At 56.2% G+C, this 5,869-nt stretch overlaps 1 long non-coding RNA gene across 1 annotated transcript; it reads right to left on the minus strand.

The window, feature by feature from the left end:
• Nucleotides 1-3,734: 3,734 nt before the first annotated feature.
• Nucleotides 3,735-4,502, minus strand: LOC128779065 (uncharacterized). The gene is made up of 3 exons (XR_008424993.1): nucleotides 4,354-4,502; nucleotides 4,014-4,148; nucleotides 3,735-3,857 (listed from the first exon to the last, which is right to left on the minus strand). It is a non-coding gene; the product is annotated as an uncharacterized LOC128779065 (long non-coding RNA).
• Between the last annotated feature and the right edge of the window lie 1,367 nt (nucleotides 4,503-5,869).

The following is a 5,869-nucleotide window of genomic DNA, read 5'->3' on the forward strand; positions in this document are numbered from 1 at the left end:
TCTAACACTTATTTAAGTGTATGCTCATTTTAAACAATAAAATTGGGACCCTGCCGATTCTGTGGTTTAATATACTGGTTTTATGTGAGATGCCCCATGGGCATTTCCCTCGATCGGTTCAAGATCCTTCAGTACACACGTCTAGTGGTTGCTCAGTGGTCCATCCCACACCATGCAACATAGCTTATCAAACTGGGCTAGCCTCGATCCATGACTTACCTCTTCCAATTTAGGCTTATCATAAATAGCACTACGGTGTCCTTGTACATCCATCCCTGCAGCCTTGTTCATTATTCCCTTAAGATAGATTCCTGGAAGTAAAATCACAGACAGGGCACTGTTATGGCTTTGGGGTTTAATTGTCTAAATTGCTTTCGGAAAAGTTTCCCCGTTTCCCCCCCCCCCCCACCGGGATGGCTGGGAGGCTGCCCACACCACTAAGTCTTCTCAGTCCAGGGTTGCGTGTTAGCTCCTTAAATATCGCCAATTTGATACGCGAAGAGCGCCAACTCTCAGTGCCTACGTGGCCGTGACTTTGATCACGAACAGTGTTAAACACTTTTCACGTGTTTTGGTTTGTGTGTTTATTTTATGTCCTTTGTGCTTCTACAGAATATGTATCTTAAATCGTGATTTGTTTCGGGGGGGCCACCTGGGTGGCTTAGTTGACTGAGCATCTGACACTTGATTTGGGCTCAGGTCGTGATCCCAGGGTCATGGGATCAAGCCCCGCGTCGGACTCTGTGCTGAGTGTGGAGCCTGCTTGGGATTCTCTGTTTCTCTCTCTCTCTCTCTCTCTCTCTGCCTCTCTCCCCCACTCACGCACTCTCTCTCTCTCTCTAAAATAAAACAATATGTATAATTATGATTTGTTTGTACATGTCCGTTGCCTGCTTTCCTATTGAGATTTTTTAAGGTCAGTTTTTTTTCTGTTTTCTTTAGTCATGACTATACTAACCATTTCTCTGACCGCGAGGAGTATTTTCCCTGTCAATTGTTTGCAAATGAACTGAGGGCTGGGCGCCACCACTGCTAACTTTTCCCTCTTCGTGGCGGATGGATGGCCTCTTTGTCCTCACTGAACAGATCTATCCGGGGCACCAATATCTTTTTTTCAAATGGGGTTCGAAGGGCAGTAAGAGAAAAACTGACCCGTGACGGGCACTTCAGTCTGCCAAAATCTCTACTAGTTCAAGTGCAGGACTCATTCACCAACACGGCCCTTCTTTCCAAGGCGGTCAGCCGTGCATGCTTTCTCCAGGATCTCCTCCTCACGGCCGCCGCCTCGGGGACCTCACTCAAGGCTCCCCTGCTGACGACCCGATGGGGGGCTCCTGCGAGAGGAAAAGCCAGCCTCCTTGGCAGGACTCAGAAAGCCTTTCCTGATCTGGCCCCTGCCTGCCTCTCTGGCCTCATCTTCCCCTAGCCCCCGCTCAGCCTAAGTGCCCCGGTGCCGTGCTGCTTACGGGTGGAAAGACCTTCCGCCTTAGAATATCAAACTGTCCAGCTTCCAGAGCTGACTCCGGGCAACTGCCGCTTCCAGCAGCCGCCTCCCCCTGCACCGCAGCACACAACCCCACCACCCTTGCTGCACTCATCACAGCGGATCTAGGAGCTTGCTCAGCTGTCTGTGTCGGCCCATACTCTGTGACCTCTGCTGGCTCTTCTCTCTTTAGTGCCCACTCAACATTTAGCAGCTGCGCCCCACATATTCCGGGGACGAAGGGGGAGAGGGAGAAGGCGGGGGGCGGGGCACCCAGCGTGGATGCAAAGCACCCAGCGTGGGTCCTGCTGGGGGCTGGGGCAGGGGCAGCGTGTGCCGGGCTGGCCTGCATTTCTGGGCAGTGCTTTATGGGGGACCCGCAGGGCTGGCCCAGCCCCCAAGGCTGCATCTCCTGTCGGCATCCGGACTCCTGCCTGCCGGCTGTGCACGGTTCCCGTGGGTCCTCTGGCCTCCTTGCCTGCCCAGGTGGTTGCTCTGGGCTGAGTGCTGGAGGTACAGGGGAGGCTCCATGAAACAAAGCAGGGTGAGGGTCCTTCCCCATCCTGCCCCGGCTCCGATGCTCTCCTGAGTCATTTTTCCTTCAGGCCACAGTTCCCCCTAGGGCCTCTTTACACCCAGATCTGACCTTATTGGCTAATTACGGTAGCCATCCCATGAAGCAGATCTATTCTGGGGAGTCAGGAGGCCAAAACTTGGGGGCACAGAAGGAGCACACCATCGCACACGGCAGCGGCACAAGCCCATGGGCCATTGCAACCTCGGCTCTGCCACGAGTGACCGTGTTTCTCGTCCCTACAGCAGCTGCTCACCGGCGTCCGTCTGCACCGGAGTCTTCTGGGCTTTTACTGAACTGCGGGTGCCGGGGGGTCCTCCCCTAGATTCTGGCTGTAGGTGAGCCCAGGTGCTTCCAGGGACTCCGATGCAGACGGCCTGAGGACCACACATGGGGAGACACCGCCTTCCCTCCGTGGAACAGGCCGGCGGCCTCGCATCACCAGGGACCTGGTTATAAGCCAGAATCCCTGACCATCTCAGATCTACTGAATTCGAATTGGCATCTTGGTTAAAAACAAATGCTTATTTATTTATTCAATTTTTTTTTGAGAGAGAGAATCAGAGTGCAAGTGGGGGAGGGGCAGAGAGAGAGAGGGAGACACAGAATCGGAAGCAGGCTCCAGGCTCCGAGCTGTCAACACAGAGCCCGACGCGGGGCTCGAACTCACGGACCGTGAGATCATGACCTGAGCCCAAGTCAGACGCTTAACCGACCGAGCCACCCAGGCTCCCCGGAAAGTGTTTATTTTTGAGAAAGAGCAGGCAAGCAGGGGAGGGGCAGAGAGAGGGGAACAGAGGATCCAAGTCAGGCGTACAAATGTGTTTATTTCCAGAGTAGAATTCTCAGTCGAGGGGACGGGGTATATTCCGTCTGCCAGAGACAAGGATTCCTGACTCACGCGGGCGAGGAAGGAACAGGTACCGTCTCTGGAATATCGAACACTTTTCCTCAAGCACGAGCTCACTCAAAGACCAAAGGCCGTGGCTCTGTAATGGGTGATATTCTCACGTAGCATAAAAAAGAAAACACAGGCTGGGGCGCCTGGGTGGTTCAGTCCCTTAAGCGTCTGACTTCGGCTCAGGTCATGATCCCACGGTTTGTGAGTTTGAGCCCCGTGTCAGGCTCTGTGCTGACAGCTCAGAGCCTGGAGCCTGCTTTGGATTCTGTGTCTCCCTCTCGCTCTACCCCTCCCCCGTGCTCTGTCTCTCTCTCTCTCTCAAAAATAAATAGACATTAAAAAAAAAAAAAAGATTCACTGACCAAGTCTAATCCCACCTCCTCACAGCCCTCCCCTGACCTGAGACACTGAGGTTTCTGATAAGGATTGGGAAACAGAGGAAGAAACAGTAGGAGTACATGCTCCAGGGGGAACCCCACTGAGGCTGTTTCTGTGGCCTTAAGGGTCGATCTGACAGGTGGCCCAACAGACCTCTGGCTCTACAATTTTGGGGGGCTCAGTCTACTGGCGACCTGGGGCCATTTTTGTAGCCGGACCTATGATGTCACTCCCATCGCATCCAAAAGGCGCCAGATTAGGACGGGTCTGTTGGGGAGCGGGACCTGGAAACACGCTTCACCCCACTCTCGTCTGTGCCCTGAAAACATTACCCGTAAGCGGGCTGGGAGTCAGGGAAATGTTTCATGCCGTCCTGTGGGGGTGAGCATCGACCAGCGGGTTCCTCCCGGGCAGCCACGTGGCCAGGGATGGGGAAGGGTGTGGTAGACGAGGGCCAAGAGGACCAGGGATTTGTGGCCTGTGTTTCCCCTTCTCATAAAATAATAGGGTACGTTCTTTTCCTGTAGGAAAACTCAGAGCAAGTTTTTTTGCAAATGAACTCCAGGAGAATAGCTGGGCGGAGACGCAGCTACGCCTTCCACTTAGGATGATGCGCGAGAAATTGGCCACCCGCCCACCCACCCACCCACCAGTCTGCATCTAACAGGAATACTAACCATCCTTTTTCTTCACCACAAAAGCGCAGTGCCCCCAGATGCAATGACGTCATAACTTCCGGGAAGCATCTTTCTTGTTCGGGCTTGAAAATGTGCTTTTCTCCTTTCGTTAGATTTTCTGTGAGGAATTCTGACCTGCACAAGAGACAGATGCGGCAGCAAAAAAGCAGGGGGGAGAAGGCGGGGGTGGAGGGGGGGTCCTATCACCTCGCTGCCTCCTGGTGGAACAGATGAGACACCACCCTTCTCCCCCCCCCATTCAGGGACATGTGTGCCCCACCCCCCACCCGGTGCATTAAAGGAGGGTCCAGACCAGAGGGCTCAGAGAGCCCCAACTCACCCCAGGCCAGATGCCAAGCCCCTGAGTGAGATGAACCGGGATCCGTTTCCCCAGGGAGAGGCAGGCAGGGGGCTGGTTTTGTGTCTGTGGGATCGTGATGCTCCCTTACTCTTCATTTCCTGACCTGTTCCGCCGCCCCATCTGTACATGTGTTGTGCTGGCACACAGCTCTGGCCGCCGGCTGCAGCGCCCCAGGATTCAGGCCGGAGGCCCCAGTGGTGCCCAGGGCGCTGGCTGGTGGGTAGGGCGGCTGCGCTTCTGCTCTTGCCTCCTGACCCGCTAGACACCACTTTGGGGACAGGGACCAGGGACGGTGCTGCAGGGAAGGGGCCAGGGAGGGACCAGGAGCCAGGCTCGCCGGGGAGTGGGGGTGGGGGGGGGTGATCCCCATTGGCAAAGGAGGCTGAGGGTAGTGGCTCTCTCTCTGGGTGATGCTCTCTCTGGTGGGGCTGCTCTGTCCCTTCAGATCCCACCAGGGTCCTGCCTCTGGTCTGGCAGGCTCTCCCCTCCCCCCACCCCACCCCATCAAGGGAGCCTCACCCCATCCCTCACTCCACCCCATTCCCTCTGCTGGGACATGAAGGCGGGAGGTGGTATGACCGGCAGTTAGCACCCTGTCCCCTGGCAGGGGGCAGGGGAGAGGCCGGGGCACCTCTGAGACGGCCTCCCCCAGTGTGTCAGGGCCGGGCTGATCCCCAGTGCCCCGGGGCCTAACTTCAGCCCTTCCGTCCCACTCAAGAGAGGTCACTGGCATCCAAGTCATTATCCCTAGTAGAGGGATAATCCTGCCTCCATACACTCCATCACTTATGACTTGGGAGTGTCACTTCCAGGACAACAAGTCACAGGTGGGGGCCTCCCCGGGAGAGGTTGCGATGGGCAGGGTGCCGAGCCACCCTGGCCCTCCCCCTGCACCCAGCGGTAGCAAGCACTGGTAGGCAAGGGCCGCAGGGGTGACACTGAGGCGGCTGGGAGGGAGGAGCAGGGAGAGGTGGGGGAGGGGCCCGGGGAGCAAGAGGATACAAATCCAAATCTGAGTTTTTCCTCATGCAGGGCTCAGAAATGCGCATCTGCAGAACTGGGACAGGTCACCTGGGGATTAAGGAACAGGATGAAGCGTCAGTTACGTCAGTCAGTTACGACCTCCTCCCCCAGCACTGCCTGGGTGACGCGTGACTGAGGCCTGGGATTGCCCAGCGTGCTGCTCTCTGCCAGGAGCCATCGGTGGAGGGAGGCAGTGGGGGCTGGAGGGCCGCGAACCCCGGGCACCTGAGAGCCCCGGCAAGCTTCTGCCCGCCTCTGGGCTTGACGGGTCCTCCTGTGTCTACAGAGGGCTTCCAGCTCGGCGCTCCCTGAGACCCTTCTGGCTTTAAGAGTCTGTGACTCTGAGTCTGAGAGATTTAATACTGATTGATGATTCACCCTCAAGGCCTGGAGGTAATTTAAATGGAGGCTAGGGGATTCTTCATAAAGAATCAAAGCATCAGGCGGGTAAAACAGAATCACTTACCCATCA

Source organism: Panthera pardus, unplaced genomic scaffold, assembly GCF_024362965.1.
Source record: "Panthera pardus isolate Hobbes unplaced genomic scaffold, ASM2436296v1 HiC_scaffold_22, whole genome shotgun sequence".
Taxonomy (NCBI): domain Eukaryota; kingdom Metazoa; phylum Chordata; class Mammalia; order Carnivora; family Felidae; genus Panthera; species Panthera pardus.